Source organism: Ambystoma mexicanum, chromosome 10 (assembly GCF_040938575.1).
Source record: "Ambystoma mexicanum isolate Mex_15411 chromosome 10, UKY_AmexF1_1, whole genome shotgun sequence".
Taxonomy (NCBI): Eukaryota; Metazoa; Chordata; class Amphibia; order Caudata; family Ambystomatidae; genus Ambystoma; species Ambystoma mexicanum.
The window spans coordinates 1,142,587,654-1,142,614,035 of NC_090932.1; the positions used below are offsets into that span (position 1 = coordinate 1,142,587,654).

A 26,382-nucleotide genomic window follows, 5' to 3' on the forward strand; every position below is an offset into this window, starting at 1 on the left:
ACACTCCTGGGCTTCTCTGGCACAAGGTTACAGTTCCTTTTCTTAATGTCAGGACCTTCTGTGTCCAGGTCTCTTTCATGCAAAGTCACTTGCTTCAGAGTCCGACACAGTCCGGTCTATTATCAGTTCTTTACGACTCACTGGCTGTGACAAACTCTGTTGGCATCTCCTGGCTTTGGAGTCAAGGATGGTACCACAATGGCAACCGCTTCTCCCTGCCCTGGTTATCAGTGCGGGAGGGTTCCATGTACCGCTGACATCCTTTGCATCATTCGCCAGCTGCAATTCCCGGTTTTACGTTTCCCTTCACGCAGGCTTCATGGGTCTGGGTTGAAAAGGGAAAGGGCAATTCCCTCCTCGTCGTCCTTTCGGGTCTCACCGCCTTTCTCCTCCGTTTGAACTGCCATCTTGGAATAGCAGCTTCCTCGTGCGTTTGGCCTTGCTCAGAGCGTGCTTTCGTGGTCTGCCTTTCATCCCTATCGGGAAATGGAAGAGAATTCAGGTGTGTGTAATTATCAGAAATGCCTGACTCTGCCTGACCCTTGTGTTAGGACATGTCAGGTATACCTACTATGTTGGTCTGTGAGAAAGTGTCTGTGTCAATAAAGGGGTGGGGTTGAGTTTCTAGATATCATACAGGGTAGGATGGGGAATAGGTGTCATAAGGAAGGGGGTACCGCGTCTCACACTGCAGTGTTTCACTTCCACTCTTCGAAGAGCCCTCACCCAGGTGATCCTCCCACACTGGTCCACCACCAGGAACTGGATCCAATAGCGTTAGCCGTGTCCTGGCCACTTGGATGACAGATCTCTGGCGACTATCGAGTGAGACACCATCAGGTTTCTCACATACCCTTGCCCTATGCAAGGTGAATATACCTGTTCTTTGTCCAGGTTCCACATGGGTAAGACCTGGGAGAGAACAGGGACAAGAGATGTCCAAGAACTCTCACATATTCCATTGATTTGCTGTGGCCGGTGTTGGTAGAGCTGTAGTGATTGTACTGTTCTCTCTACAGTACCATATGAATTTGTTTTTACGGGTTGTTTCGGGTTTCCTAGGCTCAGAGTTTTTCCAGTCCCATGTTGGAGAGTTTTGGGAGTAGTAGCCTGCTTGCCAACAACTCTGGGGTATTAAATCTCCAAATGGAGGTGGAGTTTCCTGTAAGATAGTAGAGAAGGAAGGGAAATCCGGCCCTAAAATAACTTCTTCTGGGATCCCAGGAATTATGGCTGACTATATTTCACAGGATTTGCCCCAGATATTAATGTGTACAGATATTTCGGGGTACACTTCATCGTCCCCGTGTACACATGTAACCTTGACTAGGGCCGCATTTTACAGGTCCTTTGTTGCTTACTACCTGAGTCAATTAAGGCCCTTACTTGCCTCCCATTTATTCAAGCTTTTTCGTATGTAAAGTAAGTAGAAGATCTACATAAACAGATACTAAAGGTCTCTAGCTCTTCTTCGGGTTCTTCCCATTCTTTACCCTTTAAACAGCCTATTTCCATAGGTTCGTCCCTTAGATTCTTTGGACAGTGTCTAGCTACATGTCCTGTTTCTCTACAGGAATAATATACAGGAGGAGGCGTGCTTCCTTTATTTGCTCGATTCTGCTTTCATCTCTAGTTTAAGGATCACTTCTTCTGATTTCTACTTTTTCTCGTGGCATCCCTTCTTTAATTCTATACTACCCCCCTGGTTTATCTATTCCCTGAGGTTGAGGTCGGTCGATAGGCCTATGAACCTTCCGCTCCTCCAACGATGGGCTGAGTGGAATTGTTTAGCTGCATCTAAGTGTTTGGTGCAGTCTCAATGGCGTGACTAGGGTAAATCGATTTAACTGTAGAATGGCTTTCTGCAAAAAAGGCGGTAAGGAATTAGTGAATTGTTCTAGGGTTAACCTCTCTGTCAATTCTTCTAAGGATTTGTTATTTGACACTTTCACCCATTTCTAAGGGGGTCTCGGCTGGGTTTAATCTAATAGCCCTCAACTTCTGCCGTTAAAAATTGCAGGTTTGCTCAACTCATTTTAACAGCCCCTCTTTGATGGATAGAAAGGTGGCTCCCTGTGCAAGATTAAGCAATTGATAAGAGGTCTCGCCTTCAAGATATGGTTGAAGTTCCCCCTGTGGTAGTAAGGGTTTCACTTGCAATTCAACCAATTTAGTTACATTTTCTTGGAGTCTAGCTTCGGCATGCATCTGATGGGCCGCTAACTGGGCTATGACAATGTCTAAGTCGACCATTTCTTCTGGTGGTGTAAGGGTTCCTTCAGTGGATGGTTCTGAATCAGAAAAGAAACAACTCTCGACTCCCTCAGATAAGATTGCGAAGTCCTCTGATACTTCCGATTCTGAGTCTGCCGAAGGAATGGACTTTGGTAAGTTAATCTCTAACCCTGGTGGCCCTTTGATGGATGACAATTGGGTACCGAAAAAAAGGTTCAGAAGGGTGGGGGTTCAGAGCACTAGGGCTAATAAAAGTAAAGACGGGTAAAACTTTCAGTATTATTCTATCCCACTGTTGTATATTATGATATGAGAGAGGAAGGGTGTCTAATAACACTTGGGTTTTAAAGAACAGATCCTGTTGACCGGTTGGGACACGAAGTTGGGGAACACCTCTTTTAGTGTGGATATGCGGTTAGAGTCAAGGAGTTCAGCGATTCTATTTTCCCCTTCTGGTGGTACAACAATTATCAGCAGGGGCATCAATTTGTATCAGTTAAATTAAATCCCTCCGCTGACACCATATGTAAGGACGGCATGGTATCAAAGAAAGACAGGCACAAGCGATCACAGTTCAAGGGTGTTTATTAAACTGTAAAAATGGGTGAGATAAACACCTAATCTAAACCGAAATCTTAGATGGGAGCAAGCTACGGCCACCAAATAATAATACCATCCAAGTGGAGTCTAGTCCAATAAAAAAGGCCTATACCAAAAAAACTATTGCCAATCCTTACCACTATGCTACAAAATAATGTGGGATAACGTTCACAAGAAAAGAAAGAAGTGTTCACAAAATGATAAGTCAGGATGTTATGGCCGGGGTCTCTCTCTCTTCCCCACGTTTTTAGCACGGGACAAGGAGGGTCTCTTCCGCACAGCACACTTGTGGGCTTTTCCGACACGTGATTACAGTTCCTTTTCTTAATATCAGGACCTTCTGTGTCCAAGTCTCTTTCATGTCATGTCTCTTGCTTCAGAGGGCGTGATATGCCATTAACAACAAAACAAAAGTTCCTTCTGTTAATCTTCATTGGGGGTGATTACTCTTTACACTTAGATCCACCTCAGCCGGGCTCCGATCCTTCTCTCAACGTTAACCTCTCGCAGTCGGGCTCAGACCAACACTCTCTGTGCACATCCCTCAGTCAGGTTCACACTTGTCATCACAATTTTCACAGGTGTATTACTGCCCACCCCAATTCGTAGGCATCCCTCAGTCGGGTTCACATTGGCCGAAATACACAGTTTACTTAGTTTTCTTACAATGCGGGATTCACTTCCCTTGGCTTTCTCCTGGATCCCTCTGTCGGGTTCACATTGTCCTGTTAACACAGTTCAAAAGAAAGTCATTCTAGACCCTTTAGGCTCTTCTCTTACCCTAGTCTGAGTCTCAGCCCCCAGTGAGGCTTTCCCTTAAGCCCCTAGTCAGGCTTCACACAGTTTTATGAACACAATGTTCTCGAATGGGTTACTGTTTACCCTATGTTGCAAGCATCCCTCAGTCGGGTAAACACTTGCCCCATTTACACAGTTCACTTTGTTTCGCTTTCTCTAGGCATCCTTGGGTCGGGTTCACATTTGCATCCACAACATGCCAAAGACGTTTGTCTGTACAAGGGGTTTGGCTTGACCCTGATATGACAACTTTAACACCTTACGCCGGCCACCCCTAGGTCCTCTTGTTACTTGCAGTTTCTACAAAAACCGAAAACTTTCCACTGTGCACGGATTCACCATAACCTGCTGCAGGACCACTTCGGTTTCCCAGTTTAATAAATTCTGCTTGTTCAGGAGCGGGGTACCAGTCAGAGTCCTTCGAATGTGCGTCCAGTGGCGTCGGACCACTCTAACTCTGATACCAATTTGGATTACAAAGGACCTTTGTCCATTAGTCTTCTGTCTTCATATAATGTTGCTCTTCACAACCTTGAGCCCAACAGCCTGGTCTATTATCAGTTCTTTCCGACTCACCTGCTGTGCTGAACTCTGTTGGCATTTCCTGCCTCTGGTGTCAAGGACGGTACCACAATGTCAACCGCTTCTCCCCTCCCTAGTTATCAGTTCGGGAGGGTCCCATGTACCGCTGACATCCTTTGCACCATTCTCCAACTGCAATTCACAGTCTTACATTTCCCTTCTCGCAGGCTCCGCGGGTCTTGGTTGAAAAGGGGAAGGGCAATGCCATCATCATCCTTTCGGCTCTCACCGCCTGTACCTTCCATTTGAACTGCCATCTTGGAATAGCCGCTTCCTTGTGCGTTTTGCCTTGTTCAGATTGTGCTTATGTGCGCCACCATTTATCCCTGTGGGGACACAGAAGGGAAGTCAGGTGTGTGCAATTATCGGCAATTGCCTGACTCTGCCTGACCCTTGTGTTAGGACATATCACGGTATATGGCTCTGGTGCTAATCTGTTGTCTTTTGTGGTAATCAGTCTGTGAGAAAGTGTTTATGTGAAGAAAGGAGGAGGTTGAGTTTCTAGATATCCTACGGGGTAGGATGGGGAAAAGGTGTCATTAGGAAGGGGGTACCGCGTCTCACCCTTCGGTGTCCCACTTCCACTCTCCGAAGACCCCTCACCCAGCTGATCCTCCCGCACTGGTCCACACCGAGAAACTGGATCCAATAGCAATGGCTGTGTCCTGGCCACCTGGATGACAGATCCCCAGGGACTAGCGAGTGAGACACCTTCAGGTTTCTCACAGAGCCTACCTTCCACAGAATGGAAAAGAGACATCACAGACACAAATACTCCAGCAAATGTATGTCAGAGGAGGAAGTGGTGCGTTTAGTGAAGAAATTGGTAGCTGAGGCCATTCATACAGCACTTCCTAATGTCAATGTGGCAGAACCAAGTCAAGGTACGACCTCGGAAAGTCGCATCTTGGAGTCACAATAGAGCGATCTTAATACAGTCCCGGGAGGATAGCTCAGGGGTAACGTGCTTGCCTTGGAAGCAAGACAACATGGAGCAACACGGGTTCGAATCCCGGGTCCGCGCTTAGAAACCTCTGAGTATTAAGCGCGTTATAAATAACCTATCATATCTTATCATATCATGTCCAGGAGGTTGACCAAATCCCCTTCAATGAGACAGAAGAATCTGCAGTCCTTTCTTCAGGCAAATCTATAAAAAAGAGAGGACCTGAAAATAATATTAGACCACACGAGGGCTGACATGGAGTTTCCAGCCCCGACAGTTCCTATGGAGAAAAAGTGGTTTAAACAGTTTAAAGGGATCCCAGAAAGGCTTTTCCCCTTTATGAGAATATTGAACAACTGTTATTGAAAGAATGGACGGATAACGAGAAGTCCTCTTTTCCTTGATATCTATATAATCTATACCCCTTGGAGGGGTTTGATGACAGGTATCCAGGGTATGTGAGGGTAGACCAACAGTTGGGGGACCTTATTGGACAAAATAATGTTTCTCTTGATGAACCACTGCCAGTGGATCTAGTGGATATGAAGGTGGAGAATGCCCTTAAGCATACATATTCAGCTGGTAACTTGATTACCAGGGTGGGATCTTACTCGGCTTAGGTGGTGGAGTCCCTGATGATGGACCTTCAGGCCCTTCAAGCAGCCTACAAAGAAGAAGGAGACATTTCTGAGTCCAACCTTATTATCGATAAACAAGCGCAATATCTTTCAGATATTAATGGCATGTTAAGGGCAGCAGCATCAGCAGGAAGCTCCGCAATTGCAGCCAGATGGCAGCTATGGCTCAGATTGTGGAAGACAAAGCCCCCAGGAAGCGGTTCCTGACCAAGTTGATGTTTTTGGGTCCATATCTGTGCGAACCCCAGTTGGATTCTTCTCTCCTGAAATTGTCCATGGCTGCAAGCATGCAATCTCTTATGTGGGATGTCTGAGAACACCGGGACCAAGTGTTGCAGGACACAGAGCATCAGTGCCAGCCCCAACAAAGGGCTTTGGGAAAGAGAAAGATGTTTTTCAGCTAGAGGACACCCCCATTCCAGCTCAACTCCTCACCCATCTCCAAACATCCCGGCTCAGCCAAAGCTCTGACAATAGCAGTAGGTCTAGATCTGACTGCTCCAGGCTGCTTCACAGGATATGACAGACAACTGGGAGCAGGACATATTTGTGTCAGCACACCCAATAGAATTTGGAAGCTTGCCGCCAGATAAGGGTATAAGAGACACTCGAGTACCCCGGGAAGCCAAAAAGAAAGTGTTGCTTATGGATGGAATCCATCAATTGCTGCAGAAAAGAGCTATATCCATATTATTTCTGGTGACAAAGTCAACAGCAGAGTTGTGTCAGTAATGGACTTTAAAGCACTTAAAAAATGTATTTGGGCAGAGCATTTCAAAATGTAGATGCCTCACCATGTCATCTTGATTCAACCCCACGACTGGCTCTCATCAATAGATTTGGAAAACACATCTCTCCACATCCCTGTTTGCCAGAATCACCATGAGTTTCTTAGTTTCGGGGTGCCGGGAGTCACCTACCAGTTCAAGGTGCTTCCCACCGCCCCACTTGTCTTTACCAAAACCTTGGCACCAATCATTGAGATTCTCCATGAAAAAGCAGTAAGAGTCAACCCATATTTGGATGACCATCTGGTCCAAGCCGGATCTGATATGGAAGCCATGGCCAATACGGCGATGCTATGAGACATGTTGGCCCAGCATGGTTTCCGGATAAAAAAATAAAAATCCCACTTCCTCCTATCATAGGAGTTGATCTTTATTGTGGTCCATTTCTTAACGCCCATCAACAAAGCATGTCTCCCCTGATAATGAGAATGCACTCCCTCCAAACTCACCCCTGGGAACTGTTAGGCTGCAACCAGGTATCAGCCCGTCTCTGGCTTCGATCACAAAAGGACATAGCGGCCATGGCGTGCATGGTTCCCTTGGCCAGATTACATATGCATCAGTTTCTGACCCATCTCGCCACCTTCTCGTCACTGACCAGTGGGAATTATGACCACACGATACCCAACACCGGGCAAATTATTTGCCAATTGCAGTGGTGGCTGAAAGATCAAAACCCCATGAAGGGGGTGGACCTGGAATACACAGCTGCAAGAGTGTCACATTGGATTCCAGTCAAGATGGTTGGGTGGCATCCTCCAACACACATATGCAAGGGAAATTATCTGTACACTAGGCACGCCAATCATTGAACTGGAGGGAATTGCAGGCAGCACTGTAGGCACTGAAGTCATTCCTGCCATGGATCAAGGGACAACATGAGCAGGTCCGGACAGACAATCAGGTGATATAAGCATTCCTCAACAGGCAATGGGAGTACTCACACTCGCCCCTTGGACAAATTTGCAACAGAAATCGGCACCTGGGAGGAGCGACATTTTTGTTCGCCGAGTGCGCTATACTTGCCCAGCAGGGACAATGTGACAACTGACCATCTGAATTGCAATTTTCACCTGTATCCAAGATGTTTCAGATAATGGTACAGAAATTAACAAATCCCTGGTTTGGCTTCTTTGTGGCAAGGGATAACAAGAAGGTTGCTTGTATGGACCTCTCCCTGTGGGCCCAGATGTTTGAATCCAGGTCGTACTTTCAGATCAGTGGCCAGCAGGCCTCCTACACACCTTCCCACCATTCCTGTTGTTGTCGAGAGTCCTCAAGAAAATCTACAAAGAGAAAGTAAAAGTACTACTGGTAGCGTTATTCTGGGCAAGGATGCATTGGTTTCCCTTCTACGACACCTGGCAGTGGATGCCCCGATGATATTCCTGTTATACCCACCCCTGATTCTCCATCCACAATTCTCAGTAGACACTCTAACATGGCTGCATCTGATGGCATGGAGGTTGAGCGGCCGGGCATCCAGATCTAAGAATGTCCCGAACAGCAGTTACAGTGGCTCAGGAATTCCACCGACTGGCTACACTTGCATCCTACTGTCACTATTGGGTTTCCTTTATGACATGGTGCATAGCGAAGGACTTGGACCCGGTCTCAGCAGATCAGTGGCTAGTACTGGATTTTTTTAAAGAGAGCTTTGATCTGGAACTGGCTCCCGCTACTCTCAATTTCCATTGGATGGCGATTCACGCATTTTGTTAACCATCGGCGGCCTTAGGGACTGTGCATCCATAAGTGAACATTGTGTTAAGACGTTTTTGCCTGAAAAAGCCACCAAAGAGTCTGACGGTGCACCAATGCGATTTACCTCTGGTACTCCGGCAACTGCAAGAGGTGTCATTCAACCCTCACAGACAGGGTCGGACTGGGCCATAAAATTGTCTCGGGCACCAATAAAAAAAAGAGGCCCACAGTTGCAAATGGCTATTCATTCCTTTTGTGACACTGTTTGAATAGTACCCAAGGGGGATTTTTTTATAAAATGTGATGCAAATTGTGCATTTTAAAGAATATGTATTCAGCAACACTGGTCAAAACTATTAGCCGTATAGTGAAGTAATTCATCAAACGTGCCCACATTGGTCGAAAAAGTGGCCCACTTTGACCAAAAACCTGGCCCTTACCACCATTTTGCGTTGTTGGGTCGGTCATGTGCCTATTGCCCTATAAGCCAGTCCGAGCCTGCTCACAGATGTTTATGGTGTGGAAAATGGCATTTATTTTGGCCATTACATCCGCAACGATTGTGTGTGAACTGGGGACACTGCCAGTCAAGGACCCATATCGTCATCTTCGTCTTCTAAAACCACTACCACCACCTCAGTAAAAAGCAGATCTACAAGATGTGTGCGAAGCTCTAGGGCTAACGACCAGGGGGTCATCTTGGAGGACATTGTAATGCAGCCACGTGGGAGGCTCTGTCCACAAATGTGAATCATTGGCTCCTGGGTGGCTCCTTCTCTACAGCATTTGGGACTGCGGTTCTAGCATATGGACACTAGGTGTCAGTCTGTTTCATTTTCCAATACAATATATTATGCAGTTTTTCCGAATGGATATGGTGTGACTTAAAAGATACTCCAAAAGAGTGTTTGGTGAACACAGTGACCTTTTAATCCAACAGTACCACTGAAGAATACAACATGCTGCGAATAGAGGAGAAGATCTGGTTTTCCCCTGATATTCCAAGGATCTCCCCTTTTGGAGTGAGGTATACTTATATATACTTAGGCATATTTCCATAGCCTTATATTGTAAATATGGAGTCCTGAGCAGAAAGAGGAAAACATACTTTCTTGGTGTGAGAGCGAACACCCTTTCAGTGGGGCAGTTTTGAATAGAAGTAGCAAAGTACCAGTGGCATCGGACGCTATTGCCTGGGACATGAGGAAACTCTCTCCCGCATGATGCTCGGGGAGGAAGGATAGCTCAGGGGCAACGCATTTGTCGCAGCGCAACACAGGTTCGAATCCCGATCCGGCGCCTTGAAACCACTCGTTGGTATTAAGAATGTTATGCATTTATTTTTAAAAAGAACAATTATGATAATCTACCCTGGCTTTTATCATTGACGAAAGAGACATGCATTCGACTGGTGAGCAAAGTTATAGTCTACCTCCTAAGTGACATCCACCCTATGAAAAAGGAGGTGCTCAGGAATGGAGAGGGTTCAGAAAGCTGATGCGATCCATGTTGAAGAAGAAAATCCTGAAAGTGTAAGCAGCAGGCAGATGCATTACATCCTCCTCCAAACAGTCTGGCCTCTTCCCTTGCTTTTCCTTTGATTGGCCATCTCCTTTGCTGTTCTCCCTCCTCTGTTTTTCCCTTCACCGTGATCTCCTCTATTGTATCTTCAGTATTCAGTCGTATGGCTCCCTTTTAAATGATCATGTATTTTCTGTTTTTAATTTGTGTGAATTTACTATTTAACAATGCAGGTTCTGCCCCAAACGCAGCACTGAAACAGCCACTATCCAGGTCGGTCAAAGACACCCTTCAGATTACCAATAAAGGGCCTTCTGGATCTCCCAACTGCATTCAACCAGATGGACGATGGGTTTCTCTGCCACCATCCTGAAATGGTTCTCAAGCTAACTTTCTGACAGACATCAGGGCTTCCAGATGGGCTCCATCAGGTCCGAACGCTGCAGAATCACCTGTGGAGCTCTTCAGGGTTCCATTCTCTCCCTGTTCATCTTCGGCCTCTATATGGGACCGGTGGGCTCGGTCCTAAATGGACCAAACAATGCGATACACCAATCCCCAGATTATATACAGTTGTACCAAAAGGTCAAGGGCCACAAGATATCCCTTGCTTTCGCTCTTGCCATGAAACCATTCAAACATGAATGACAAGTACCTACTTTAAGTTTTACCCCATCAAGACCAAATTCAAACTCCTTGGGCCACCCCTCTAAGCAGCAACCCACACAAGTGTGGCGGGACAAGTTGCGCTTGGAAGGGTTTAAACCTCAACACATGCACTCAAGAAAATTCCTAGGCTTCATTGTGGATAGCAATCTATTCTTCCAATAACACATAATGAAAAAAGGGTAAAATGGCTTGGTGCCAGATCTCTCTAATCCGCAAGATCAAGCCCTTCCCTTTGCCCCAGGACTTCTGAACAGGGGTGCAGGTGCTAGTGATCTTGCACAGCAAAAGGAGTAACACACCCTCCTCGCAGGACTACATTCTGCTCATCGCCCCCCTCCCAAAGCGGCACACCATGCCACGGCTCGCCCCATCACAAGATTAAGAACATTTCATCACAGCATCGGCGTAATGCTCGTGGTTCCACTGTGGAGTCTATGTGAAGTTTCATTGTTCTCTCTCGCAGGCACCCAATACCTTGAAACAGCTTCTTGTGTTTGGACAAAAGGTGGTCAATTTCTTTTGAGTGTATCACAAATGTGAACAGGATCAGCTGGAGTTTTTCCACCGTGGGGCAGCCGAGTAGTTTTTCAATTCCAGCGTCCACTACGTAGATGCGTGGATTGCAGCTCCTTTCATAGTAGGTGAGGCATGTTTTGAAGTATCCCAAGACTGGTAGGGGCTCCTTACACCCGTAGGCGAAAGCTGAATGGGTTTGCGCCGTAGGGTTGATCTGAGGTGGAGCTTGTCGAATTTAGTTGATGCTATGACATTTACAGTGGCGCCAGTGTCAATCATCATCTTCACTGGGATGTCCCCGACTGTTACTACACACGTGCAGTGCGATTTGGTATTGTGCGATTGATGTCTGTTGGCTGGCTTGACTGCCAATATTATGTGCACTTCCTCTTTTCTCGGCCTTCGGTATCGGGCTGTGCGGTCTGGGGAGCGCTCCATGCTGGATTGGTCCTCGTCCTCGCTTCTGCTGTCAGCATCGTCTCCTTCTACTGCGCAGGCTCGGCCTCTGGGCCTATTGCGGACTCTGGTGGACTGTCTCTCCGGGTGTTAGTCTGGTTGCTGTGGGTGGAACGGTTATATATTCCTGGGCCATGAGTCACTTTTTCATTCTTGTGTATGCTCCTGAGGTGGCTGTTCTCTCGTGCTCGTAGAGATGAGGCATAAGGATAAGTAGTGATTTATTTTCCTGCATTTGTAGCAAGGGGTGCCATACACTGGGTACGGTTCTTCTTTGTGTTGTCGGCCGCCACACCACAGGCAGTCTTTTGGCCTGCTCGGTGGTGTGAGCATGTGTTGAGATTTGCTGTGCCCCACTGCATTGATGGTCGTCATGCTATTGTTCGAGGTTTTGGTGTAGAGTGGTAGGCGGCTGATCATCTGCTACATTTCTGACATGTGCTCATCTGTTCTCTCGCGCTGTCGCCCCATGGTGAGGATGGTCTCCAGTGGGAGATTGGTTTCTGATAGTATAGTCCTCCGAAGTTTTTCAGAGGAGAGGCCATGTATGACTTATTGTCTGACAACAAACTCTTCATCAGTGAAGTCACAGCCAAAGGCCATTTCTCGCAGTCGGCCATGGAAATCGTTAATGTTCTCTTGGGGCCGCTGCCGCGCCTGGCTCATTTTAAAATGTTCAAAATCTGAGCTTAGCTGGGGCTTGAATATCTTAATTAGGACTGTCTTCGCCGTATCGTAGTCGTCCCCAGTGCCTCTATTTGGGAGGGCATTGAAGAGTCTCCGCGCCATGGTGCCAAGATTGAGCATGAGCAGTGTTCTCAACCATGATTTTCCTTGTCTTTAGGCTTAGGTAAAACTGTTGCACCCATAGCTCCCAGCGGAGCGCCGCTCTGGGGCCAAATGGCTCAAAGGGTTTAATAAATGTGCCCTGCGTCGTGTCCAGCCATGTGCTGGAGTCTGGGTTTTGGGCTGGTGTCCTCGTCGGTGATGTGGCGAGGTTAGCTGCCATTCTGAAGGTCTCTTCAGGACTTGACAGTGCTGTGGACAGCTAGGATCCTTTGGTGGCACTGACCGTGAGATTCCAGTGGCTGGAGGATTCTCCCTGCTTGGGTGCACTTTTCTGGTGCACTGGGGGTGTACTGAAACTAGACCCTGGCTTTCTGTGTGATGCAGGGGCTCTGGTGACACCTGGTGGGTACTTGTGGTTTTCACAGGTTTCGCTATGTCACTTGAGTGACGTAAATAGCAGTGGGTCCCTTGAGAGGGAGGCGAACGTGCCGTGACTCTGGCGTCCTCTTGTGTTGCTTGAGGTAAATGCAGGCTGCAGTGCGGGCCGTGCATTCGGAGAAACTCCTCTGTGTGGGAGTGTAATTGCAGGGCGCAGCACGGGCCATGAGTTCAGAGTGACTCCATTGTGTCGGAGTTGCTGGCATTAACGTGGTGGGCTAGGGCAGCACTAGCACCTTGGTGGTACTCACAGTAAGCGTAGCTGGAGCTCCCGATCGACTCCGCGATTGAGTCTGCTGGCCCTTTGTGAGCTTGGGGAGTTCCTGCGGTGTGGCACAGAATTGCCTGATGGGGTTGTGGCATGGGCTGTACTGGGGACCATTTCCCCCTCATCGCCAATGTGATGTAGTGCCGGGGCGAGCGGTACTATGCAGGCCCCACACTTGGTAGAATAACAGAGACACACAGACGGGTCTTGGTGTCTCAGAGCAGTGCCATTCCTGTGCTTTCTCACTCCCTTTTATTACATCCCCCACGTAGTATCCCGTAGCCACGACCCCTGTGGTCACATGACCATCACAACCACCTGGGTCACTGAAGAGGAGTTCATTAGCCAGTCCCTGATGTACAGATGGACTGCAATCTGCTTGACTTTTCAAGCAGCAGGCCAACCAGAGGGGAGAACACTTTTGTGACTACACACGGTGCGGGTTTTAGCCTGCATGGGAGTACTACAAACTGGAATTGATCTATCCGCACCCTGCATCATAGAAACTGTTAGTGATTTATGAAAAAAAGGGATATTAAGCATGCATCTCTCAAATTCATACTGGCCATAAACTCCCCTGGTTGCAGAATAGGTCAACTTGCCTGTACTGATGCCAGGTCCGTCACGAGTGGGGATAGAGGCGGCAAACTGCTCCAGGCCTCGCAGGGGGCCCCATTCTTGTCCTTGCCAGCAGACTGCAGGCTGCATGTAGTCCCACGCTCATCACTCAGTCTGAGGCACCTCATTTCTCTCTCCATTCAGCGTTTCAGCACATGCTCCACAGAAGGTCACTTAGAAACAAGGAAGAAGAGCAACCGGGCCTGGGCGGGGGGAATTGTAACAGATTGGCCCGCGCAAACGTCTCCAGAACCCACACGTGTTAATGTCACGTGATGTACACTGTGCACCATTTGAGCCAGAGAGATGCATGACTCGTCTCACTCACAGCTTGCCGTCATACACTGCACTGTCCTGCTCTTTTTTTGAGTATATATATGAGCTGGATGTCATTGCAAATTGGGTGGTCAACGGGACCAACAACCAAGCCTTATTAGATCTTTCAAGAACAACAGGACACCTGCTGTGACCTGGCTGGAGACGGGCTCAGCGATGGGCCTATAGGATGCCTAATCCGTGGCTGGCTATGTCCGCTGTATGGTCTGTGCATTTCAACAGGTACGAGAACATTACATATTTAGAGACAGAGGTTGACTGGGAACCAAAAGATGCCTTGGAAACAATTACTGGGAGCAAAAAGAGGCCCTGGAAATAATTTTGAAAGTGGCCCCATATTGCACATTTTCAGCAAACCCAATGATTTTCCTATGAGCAAATTTCGAAATGCCACACAAAAGAGGCTGAGAGTACAGAGGCCTACCGTGAAGTCTCCGGAGTTCCCTATAGGCCAGTCCATCCCTGTTTAGAGACATGCCAGAGCCTCAGTCAGGCCAGTGTATCACTGGCTTTGCCTTGGCATGTGTGAAGGGAAAGGCTGCTGAAGCGCGGACCACGCATTGGGCTTTTCTGAGTGTACAGAGATGAGGCCCATGGAATGGGAATGCACAAGAAGCTAAGGAGCGAGAATGGGGTGAAGGTTGGCAGGAAGTCGTGTGTACCTGTAGAAGTAGGGGCAGGGGCACCAGGGAGATACTTCAGTGGTGTTCACTTGACACCAGAGGAGAGTGATATGATATGATATATTTTATTTATATCGCGCCCATACAAAGGTGTTTCAGAGCGCGACCAGGCAAAGGTAGGGGGAGCTGGGGAGAAAAACAAAAACAATCTTACCAGGTCCAGTGACATTGAGAATGTGCAAGTGCATGGGAAAGGGAAAAAGGGGGAAAGTGCAACAGAAAGAGGGAGGGGGGGCAAAGTGTAAGGCATAGGATAATAATAAGTTAGTGGATATAAGTGAATAAACAGTGCCTTAAGTGGCACTACAAATCGAGCTGGGGCTCATCGAGGGGGCGTGGCCTAACAGCGGGGGTCTTGATGGCCTGTTAGGCCACGCCCCCTTGACGAGCCCCGGCTCAATGGGCTACTGCCACCCCTGCAAGGCAGCCTTTTGTAGAGATTAGCACCCTCTCCCCTATGGGGGAGTGGGTGCTGATCTCTGCATTTATTTTGTGTAGGCTTGCCTGGCAGGGGACAGCGCCTGCCTATTCAGCCTTAATGGTGGTGCTGCCCCTCGCCAGCTGTGGAGGGGCAGCACCACCATTAAGGCTGAAAGGGTGAGGCCACTGGAAGCAGAGGCCTTTTTCCTAAATACTGAAACTCCCGCGAATGCGCGGCAGCTCCAGTATTTAGAAAGCAAGGCCGCTGCTTTCAACGGCCTCACGTTTTTTCCATAATGGTGGCGCCGGCCGACGGGAATCTCTTGATTAAAGGGATGCCTCGCAGGTGCGGCGCCACCATTATGGCTGAAAGGCATTTTTTTCTGTAGCCTGAAGCTCTCGCAAAACTATGTAGGCCCTGGCCCACTTAAAGCCCTGTGAATAAATAAGGTGATAAGAGCAGTGTTAAGGGCAGCCAGTGAAGGGTGCAGTGCAGGTCAAGTCAGATTCGGTAGCATCTGATAAGTGCAGGAAAGGAGTGGGGGGGACCTGTGAGGGTACAGATAACAGGCCCCAGTGCAGGGGTGGCCGGGAGGCAGTGCCGGAGGATAGGTGACTGGGACAAGGGGGCCCCATTGGCAGGTGAGGCAGTGCTGTGAGGAAAAGGCAGATCAGCAGGGGAGGAGAGTGTCAAAGGCAGATGCGAAGAGGAAGGTCTTAAGGAGCTTCCGGAATCGTAGATGGTTTTCCTCCAGTTTCAGGGTGGCAGGGAGGCCATTCCAAAGGGAGGATCCGGCCGAGGACAGAGATCTGCCCCCTGCACGTTTCTTAGAAAAGCGGCTGACCCTGAGGGAGTTTGAGGTAGAGGAGCGAAGGGCTCGATAAGGGAGGTATTTACGTAGGGATACTTGAAGGTATTTTGGACCCAGGCCCCAGAAAGCCTTGTGGACAATGCAGAGGGTTTTAAATGTAATCCTTGCATCGACTGGGAGCCAATGGAGGGATTTCAGTGATGGAGAGATACGATCCCAGGGCTTGAGGCCAAGGACAAGTCTTGCAGTTCTGTTCTCATGTGGAAAATAAAAAAGCGTCTCTGGATATCAGAACACCCTCTATCCCAGGGGTCTACAAACTGCGGCTCCCAAGATGTTTTGGACTACAACTGCCATGATCACTCACCATTTAATTTGCTTGTTATGGCTGATGGGAGTTGTAGTCTAAAGCATCTGGAGAGCCAAAGGTTGCCGACCACTGCTCTATCCAATCTCGTTGTGGCATAAACATGCTTTATTGACACTTTCAGTTTGGGTAACACTAGAATTATTTTTGAGCGAGCTTGGCTGTGAATTATGTTGTCCTTTCAGTTGTGTGTGGAGATTTCCTTGGCATCATTTTCGGACTACACGTATTTACGTGCCCATGGGAGTAATACCAACCAATCCCCGATTGGGATACAAAGAAGAAATGTTTTCTTAATCTGAGGAACTCTGTGATAATATGGCGTTAGTATCCACGGGCTACACCGGGGTGTAACGGCCCAGCAGCCCGAGTTAAAGGACTGATGCATGAAGAAGAAGGAGGCAGCAGTGGTGAGTGCCGCAATGAGATAAGTGGGGAGGGGGGATTCGTTAAAAAGGAGTCCGGGGTGGGGGAAGATGGCGGGCAGGGGAAACGACCATCAGGTGGTTTGGAATGTGGGTTAACATTGAGATTCAGCCCGCGTTCCTAGCCTCCTGATTGGCTACCCCATAAACGATGCTAATATAGCACTTATTATTGTAGTGCTTGGAAGCAGGCGGAATATGTCATGGCCAACTAGTAAATGTGATAATAGTAATGTTATATCATTTTTTTTTTAAAGGTCTGAAAGGGATAGGAGTGGGCAGGTATAGAATAGGAGGGCAGTGAGTTGCTAAGCAACAGGCCCTTGCTCTTCATGTCCATGCCTCTACAGCATGCCTGCGGCATCCTCCATAACAGGTCAGATGCCGCCTATAGGGCCTACCCCTTGGAAATACACCCACTCCACTGGGTGAGCTCATTCAGGTGGGTGCATCAACTCTGCAGTCCGACTTAGCTGAACCGCCCCCGTGAGATAATTGCAGGAATCTCTTTCGGGGGTGGGTTGCATAGCATATGAAGGACTGTTTCCTAGTTTTCTGCTTGCGAGCCAGGCTAGTTTCCTGTCTGGAGATGCTCTTACTGTGAGATGACCACGTACCAACAGATGTTTTTAGTTTGGCGATTAGGAAAGACAGCGTAATGGCGGTAGTTGACCTGTAGGTAAGCACCGAGTTTTAAACCAGATCCTTGCCAGGATGGTGAGCCATTGTAATTTGCACAAGATGAGGACCCAACGGGTCCCGTTCCACATGCGAGCAGCAGTAGAGGCAGAACTCAACAAAGTGGAAGACCTCAAGATAATTGAAAAGACCACAGGCCCCACCCCCATGGTCGTAACAGCAAAACCTAAAGAACCACAAGCTGTACGAATTTGCATTGAAATGCACTTACCCAATGTCGCTATTGGGCGGGAAAGACATATCACCCCGACGGTGGATAAACTGATAATCGACGTGACAGGTGCCACCATGTTCAGCAAGCTAGACCTCAGATCCGGGTCTCACCAGATCTGTCTAGGAAAGGAATCGAGGTACATCACAACCTTCTCATCACACCTGGGGTTGAGAAGATACTGTTGGTTACATTTTGGCATATCCTCCGCGGCTGAAGTGTTTCAGCATGAAATAAGGAAAGTGCTACAGGACCTACCAGGGGTCACAAGTGTCAGTGATGACATACTGATATATGGCAAGACGGAGGAGGAGAACATCAAACGGATCGCAGCAACACTTCAGAGACTGGAAGAATCCAGACTGACCCTCCATTAAGAGAAGTGTGGGTTTGGGCAATCAACTCTAAGCTTCTTCGGATATGTATTTAACAAAAAAGGGATGTCCCTGATCCCGGCAAAGTCACTGACATCAAAAACACCCAAGCTCCAACCAACCCGACAGAGGTCTGCAGCTTCCTAGGGATGGCAACATACTGCGCATGATTCATCCCTGACCTGGCCACCACAGCCACCTCACTACGGGGAGTGGGGTGAGACACAAGAAGCCACATTCCAGACTTAAAGGACTCCCTGTCCAGTGACGCCACCATGGCATTTTTCCACACATCACGAAAGACCGAACTGCTAGTCGATGCCAGTCTGGTTGGCCTATGAGCAATACTGACACAAACCGACCGACATGGAACAGTAGTCCCCATTGCATTTGTGAGCCACGCACTCACCCCGACAGAAAGAAACTATGCGCACATTGAAAAGGAAGCGCTTGCCATCATATGGGGATGTCGACACTTTCACATATATATTGTGGGACAACCGGTGAAAGTACTAATGGATCACAAACCCCTAGTCGCTATATTCAAAGGGTCAGCACTGCACGCCCCCCCCCGGCTTGGATAGAGCGATAGATGCCCCAACTGCAACAGTTCGACCTGTAAGTACAGTTCTGAGCAGGAGTGGACCACCCAGCAGACTTCCTGTCACGATACCCAAGGCCCGCCACAACAACAGAAAGCGAGGGAGCCAAGGAAAACGATGAACATGTATACAACATTATCGAGTGTGCCAGGCCCAAAGCAATGAGGCTAGACAAAATGATATCCGAAACAAACAGACACCTGCCTTCAAATCGCCAATGAAGCCATACTAGCAGGCAAATGGAAAACGTACCTCGGAGCAGTCGCCCATCGGATGCCACAAGCACAAGAAATGATGCTAGCGCTATTTGGAATCAGACACGAGCTGTCAAACTCGCCAGAGGGGCTGACCCTCAAGGGACACTGCATCGTTGTGCCATCCCACCTGCAAGATCGGCACTCCAACTCACGCACAAAGGGCACCAAGGGATCGTGAAGACTCAGGCATTCCTCAAATCACGGGTATTGATGCCACAGATACAACAAAAGGTCATATCCCTAGTGGAAACGTGTGCATCTTGCCAAGCAACCTGCCAGCCTCATCCGCCAGAGCCCATGGCTTGCACGCCTAGAAGCGAGCGCAGGTGGGACGCAGTGAGCGGGAACGATTGCCAATGAGGCATACCTCCTGGTGGTATTGGACGAATACACCCAGTACCCGGAGGTGGAACCAGTCAAATCCACCAATGCAGCCTCTGTAAAGACAGCACTGGAGAAAATGTTTGCCGTCCATGGCATCCCGTCATCGCTCAAAAGCGACAATGGCCCACCGTTCCGAAGCAAGGAGTTTCAGTGATTCCTCAACAACATGGGAGTCCAAAACCACCACATCACGCCATATTGGCCCCAAGCCAATGAAGACACCGAAAGATTCATGGTCTCCATTAACAAATGCGTACGAATCGCTAAAGACCGAGGGCGACCATGGCTACCAGAACTGTACCGGTTCCTCCGGTCGTACCGACAAACGCCTCATTCAGCCACACAAGTGATCCCAGCAGCCCTTGTGTTTGGGGTGCCCATCCAGGCAGGACTTCCCCTATACCACTCGTGGTGCCCCCGCCTCACCCCCCACGCAAACCTAGATCGAATAGAACAGAGAAGACAAGAACACAATGCAAGAGAAGATCGAACAAGGAGAGCAACACCAAGTGAGCTACAAGCGGGCGACACAGTGCTGGTCAAGAACCAAGCCACTCAGAGAAAGATGATGCTCCTATTCGAGTCAATACCCTGGACAGTCACTCACCGAGACCATGGGTAGGTGACCGCATCCCGAGGCTCTGAGACAGTCACACGAAACATGTCCCATTTCAGGCGGATACCAACGACCACCTGGCAGGAGGCTCACGAAGGAGAAGTCCCCATGAGAACAGACCTCAGGACACCAGAGCAAACGCTGAGCCTGCCACACCGAGGCGAGAAGAGGGAGGATAATACTTGCTCCGCCGATGACCCGAACCATCCACACGACTGCATGGATTCATCCAGAACACCATGGGCTCATTACGAGTTTGGAGGCAGCCATGGAGCTATTAGCTCCATAGCTGCCTCCAAACTGGGCTCCATTACCGGGTTCATGCAATGGGGATTTACCGGGTCATTCCGACATAGGAGGACCCGGTAAATCCTCCTTGCAGGAACCATTCCCCATTCCCATTGAGCCCCTATAGGGCTCAATGGGAATGGGGAGGGAGGTAACAATGGGGACATTACAAGTGTCCCGTTGTTACCTCCCTCTTCCCCTCGCGGGACCCGGTCAAGACGTCTGGTTTTACCAGACGTCTGATCCGGGTCCCACAAAAGGGAACCTCATAATCAGCCATGACGGAATGAAGGGGGACGGTCCCGTACCGGCCCCCTTCGGTCCATCAGCACAAGCCTCGTAATGAGGCCCCATATACCAGAGGACAAAAATTGGGGAGAAGCACAGCCATAAACAGTAAGATTCTAAGACCTACAGACAGTTAAAAGATGGCCTCAGGACACGTAGCACGAGGCAAATGTTGAAATATTCCAAATGTTCATGTTTGTTATCCAAGTTGAAGAGGGTTGTGATAGTCATGTGACCACAGGATACGTGGCTACGGGATACCACATGGGGGATGTAATAAAAGGGAGTGAGAAAGCCTGGGAAGGGCACTGCTCCGAGACACCAAGACCTGTGTTTGTGTGTCTCTGTTATTCTACTAAGTGCGGGGCCTGCATAGTACCGTTCGCCCCTGCATTACACCACATTGGTAATGGACGTTGCAATAGTGGGTGCCCTCCTTGAGCTCATGGGGGGAGGTGATCAATTACAAGAAGTCACATCTCATTCCAACCCGACGGTTGGAGTTCGTCCGGGTCATTTTGGACACAGTCCAGAACAGGGTCTTTCTTCCCCCTCTGCAAGCTGAGAAGATGAGGTGTTGGGTAGCAGCTATTTTAGCTACCCCAGCTCCAACAGATCGGCAATAGTTGCAGGTCCATGATGAGTTCCTGCATGTGTGTCTACAGAGCCACGGGCCAGGCTTCTTTTCAATATGCTAGTTCACCATCTGCTGCTTCATGAAACCTCAGAATGGGCGTTTTGAAGCCCGCATTCCGATGTCAGAAGCAGTGGCCTGCTCACTGCAGTGGTGGTTGAGGGACCAGACGATATGAGGGGTGGGGGTATGTTACCTGTCCCCCGGATCCTCTGCCAACAACTACCAATGTCAACTTGCTGGGTTGGGGGCATCCTTGGCACAGGAAACTCTGCAGGGTCGGAGTCGGAGGTCATCTCGGGAGGCCTCCCACTCATCGAATTGGAGAGAGTTGGCAGCCATCGGCCAAGCCCTTCTGGAGTTTTCTCCCAGACTACTGCAAATGAGGATTCCTGTTCACAAAGGCAATATGGTGGCCAAGTGCAGTGTCAACCGATAGGAGGTGTGACCCTATGACACTAGTGGACCTAGCCCAGTCAATCTGCACATGGGCAGAGGCACATCTCTCTTCCCTGACGGCCTACTATATACCATGGATGGACAATGTACAAGCAGACTCCCTGAACAGGGTCTACCCATCATCACAGGAATTCAGGCTGCATCCCAAGCTGTTTTGCCAGATGTGCAGTCAGTTGGTCACCCGTGGATCAGCATGATGGTGTCAACGGACAACTCTCAACTGACGAGATTTTGCTCCAGGGACCCATGGGCATGGGGGTGGGTTGCCCTATCAATTGTATGGCCAGAGAAATTATCGTTTCTTTTCCCTGATCCCGCAGGTCCTGGCCAAAGTACAAAGAGAAAGGGAACATGTGTTCTAGTGGTCCTTCCAATATGGAAGAGGAAATCGTGGTTCCCTCTGCAGTCGCCCAACCTACCTCAGAATGCCCTCAAATCTTCTTCTGTCAGTCTGGATATACGCCCTGTAAGTGTACACAAGTCTAATTCAATTGTCCTTTCCCCTTAGAAGAAAGTGCACCAGACAAAAAAAGAATTGGCATTTAGTTATCATTAATCAACACCAGAAAATGAGAGGGGAGATGTCCCAATAACTAAGCTGGAAAAGTCTAAAAGGTGCCCACCTTTTAATCCCAGCATTCTATAGCGAAATATTCCAGGAAAACAAAATCCCAGCAAGAGACATTTGTTTTGATGACACTTTTATGTGGTCTTGTGGGTAAGCGTCTGCACTTGGGCAACCTGAGTGAAATTGTCACGCACGGCGGTCGCTGGCAGCTGTGGAAGCGCTGGCGGTGGAGCGGCCATTGACCTAGCCGTCACGCCGCCCGCGCTTTCCTCGGCAGCGGTCTAGTCTTCCGGCCATCCGACCGACGACGTACATTTAACGAGCACCAACCCAGAAGCAAGCGCGTTGCAACCTTTTCGCGTTAGGCTTCCGGGTTGGTACGCTCCAGTCCTTTCCTTCGCGGCATCTGCCGCTCTCTCTCCTGTTTGCTGGCCGACCTGCAGTTTGCTCTCAGCTCCCCTCTGCTCTACTTTGGCTCCCTTGATATCTCTCTCTCTTGTTCTCCTGGGTCCTCCCTCCTCAGCCCATTTCACTGGCCTTCCCAGCTTTGAAATATTGTTTCCCCCCTGAAACAGTCGCCTTATCCTACTTACTGTGGTTTTGCTAATCGGTTGAAGTTACTCAGTTCTCACCTTGCATCCTGCTGCCATCTTCATCAAGGAAAGGGTTTTTTGTGCCTCAAGGCTTTTTCCCCTTAATCGGTCTGCCCCGGTACGGGGGCCCCCTTGGCCCCGTGTCAGAGGGGCAGGGTGGCTTCCTCTCGAGGCAGACCTCATCCACACTCCAGGGAGGAGGCATTGAGAAAGAAGAGATTCGGACTCGCATCGGACGAGGAGACTACAGGTGAGCAGGAGGTTGTAAGGGGCACTCCGAGAAGAGGGGTGAAATTGACGGAATCCAGGAGTGAGCTTGACAGAAATCCTTGTAGCCGAACACTTCCGCAAGTTTGCCAGACTCAAAAATACCCAAGCAGGGTAGCAGCCACCCTCTGAAATATGTGTGCCCACCCACGTGCATCCTCTACTTATACCCTAAGAGCTGCAGTCCAAAACATCTGGAATGCCAAAGGTTGCAGAGCCCTGCAGTGGAGGGATGGCTGCTTCCTGGGCTAAGTCCAAAGGGGTGTGTCTTTGAAAGAGATATGCAGGGCAGCGACGTGGGTGTGGCCTTGCACTTTTGTGCAGCATTACAAGGTGTCCCTCTGAGATGAGTCTGAGGGTTCCTTTTCTACTGCTATTTTACGATGTGCTAACACAGAAGGCCATTGCCTTATATGCTTTTGGTTCTTATAATAAAGTATGTCTGGAGTCATCGGATGTGTGGTGATTTGCAATACAGTCATTGGCTCATCAGTGATCGAGGAAGACAGGACGAGGAGAGATAATGCCCTGATTACTTACATGTAATGTACATTACTCCAAGCCCAGGTCTTCCTCGTCCCAGTCGCTTTCCCTCGCGCCCTCCGTGGCGTCCAGACAGAACTACAAGCGGTGCTTGATATGTCCAGGAAGTGCGAAAGGCTGGCAGGGGTTTTATGGCCTTACCCCGGAAGTGGCGGGCCAAAGACGTTTTGGTTTTAAAAGGGTCTGCTGGTGCCAGCAGCCAGCATCGGCGATGGACTTGGACGAGGAAGTGCTGGACTTGGAGTAATAAAGATTACTGGTAAGTAATCGGGACCTTCTTCCACCTAAAAATACCTCACCTCCCAGTACCCCCAGCCCTCCGATAAGATGGGGGGCTCCAAGGCAGCCCCCACCTCTCACCTGGCTTTCCCCGAGGATTGTCGTGCACTGTGCAAAGTGTCTCTATCGGGGAATTATATGTTAGTGAGATGTAAAGGTAATTAAGGCTGATAGATTGCAAAGGGGTGGGGAGTGGGGCAGATATGGTAACTAACCCCTCTGTTCCCCGGGCACGACGGACACCTTCTCCTTTTCAAACGTCATTTGTGATGCCGAAGCAATATAGCGCCAAACACCATGGCTCATTGTTCGTCTTCTGTCCCTCTTTCCAGTTCCATCGTTTTCTCTCACCCTTCCCTCTTCTCTTCCCCCATAGGCATAGCGCCTCGAGAGTGCATGAAAGCGACCTAAAGCTAACCTTCCTCTCCCGTATGCGCTTCCTTTTGAATTCCTCCTTTCTCTCGTTCCTTCGACTGTTCTGCTCGGCGCTTTGAGGCAGGCCCTTTTGGCAATAGCACTATACAAGCAACGATGAGAAAGAGCAGACAGGGCGTAATCAGGGGAGCAGCGGGTTTACTCTCGCCTTAGTGAGCAGCCACGGAGGCAGGATTCTACACTTGCAAGAGGCAGAAAGCAAAAGCCAGTGTGTGAACTGTGCAGAGAAAGGGCAAAAATGCGACTGCGAGATTAAGAAATGCCCTTACGCGAGGGGGCAACGCAGATTGCTGCCTACGTTTTAAGGAAGAGACCAATGAGAAGACCCGCCTTAAGAAGAGACATGCAATGATAGTACTAGTCTGATCAGGAAGGAAATGGGTTCACATGGAGCAGATTAAGAGAGGTCATTCGGCCCCTTAACATCGTGCATGACCTCTGACGTGAGGTCAATTCTCAAATGCTTCCTGTATAGACTGAGCGTTTCGGGAATGGGCGGCTTCAGCGTATTGCCACGTTGCCCACCTTCAACTGTACACTCTACCCAAGAAATTACCTAGAATGTCATTTCTTTTTCATTAGTGTAATCATCAACATTCTAAACCCTGCAAAGATGTCCCTCTAGTGCTTTCCCAGATCTTGTGCATTGGTTCTTTTTATCTAAATTGAGCGTATTTTATGCATTTTTTGATGAACGCCTAGGACCAGATTAGCGAAATTTGCAGTGCAAGTGTAAACTTGAACTGTATTAGCACTAGGGCCAACTTTGTCCATGTGCAAAATACATCCACTTTCAATGCATTGTTGCACTAGGTCAAAGTTTGCCTTAGTGTAAATACAGAATGGTATTAGCGCCAGGGTAACCTTTGCCCTAGGGCACAAATGCATTGAAAGTCCCCCCATGCTTATAACATGAAAAATTGCACTTGTCACGGTGCAAATGTTTTCTAATATGGCTCTAATGGTTCTTGCACTAGGACACACAGAACAACCTCTCAGGGCCCTACACTAGGCCCGGTCAATCTCCCTCAATGCTGACCTGCCAACGCCTGACATTCTAATATAAGTCCTTTAAATACAGCTCTGTCAATGCACCACAGCCCTGGCCTGTCACACTCATGCGATTCCACAGCTCTAGCAGTGCACCTTAATCCTGACCTGCTACGTCCTTAATGTTCCAGCTAGGTCACTTAAACATGCTTTCCCAGGAAGCATCCCTGCTATTCCAGGACAGGTCACGCAAAGCAAATCTGGCATTGCACCACAATGTTGGCCTGCAGCATCTATAACATTATAATACATGGGCTGCCTGACAATTCTGTCATTTTACCTCAATGGTGAACTGCCACATGGCCCCAGACAGTTCAGCAAGTTCACCTCAATCCTGACTGGCAGCATCCTGGCTATTCTAATAGAGGAGCCCAGGCAGTTCTGCAAGTTCACCTCAATCCTGACTGGCAGCATCCTGGCTATTCTAATACAGGTACCTTCATGCTTTTCTGCAAGTTCACCTCAATCCTGACTGGCAGCATCCTGGCTATTCTAATGGAGGAGTCCCGGGCAGATCTGCAAGATCACCTCAATCTTGACTGGCAGCATCCCATCTATTCTAATACAGGGGCCCTGATGGTGTTCTGCAAGTTCACCTCAATCCTGACTGGCAGCATCCTGGTTATTCTAATACAGGGTTCTGTATGCTGTTCTGCAAGATCATCTAAATTCTGACTGGCAGCACCCCAGCTATTCTAATGGAGTGGCCTCAGGAAGTTCTGAAAATTCACCTGAATCCTCACTGGCAGCCTCCCAGCTGATCGAATACAGGGACCTTCAGACAACTCTGCAAATTCACCTCAATCCTGACTGGCAGAATCCCGACTATTCTAATAGAGTAGCCCCAGGCAGTTCTGCAAATACACCTCAATCCTGAGGGGCAGAATCTGGGCTATTCAAATACAGGGACCTTCAAACTGTTCTGCAAATTCACCTCAATCCTGACAGGCAGCATCCCGGCTATTCTAATAGAGGAGACCTAGGCAGATCTGCAAATGTATCTCAATCTTTTGACTGGCAGCATCCTGGCTATTCTAATACAGGTGCTTTCCGCTCTGCAAGATCACCTCAATTCTGACTGGCAGCATTCTGTCTATTCTAATACAGGGGCCTTCATGCTTTTCTGTAAATTCACCTCAATCCTGACTGGCAGCATCCCTGCTATTCTAATGAAGGAGCCCTGGGCAGTTCTGTAAATTCACCCCAATCCTAACTGGCAGCATCCC

General features: G+C 48.9%; 1 protein-coding gene across 1 annotated transcript in view; it reads right to left on the reverse strand.

The window, feature by feature from the left end:
* The window catches only part of LOC138492095 (neuropeptide Y receptor type 1-like), a 100,769-nt gene that overhangs the window by 72,901 nt on the left and 1,486 nt on the right, over positions 1-26,382 (reverse strand). The gene's annotated exons all lie outside the window — the stretch shown is intronic.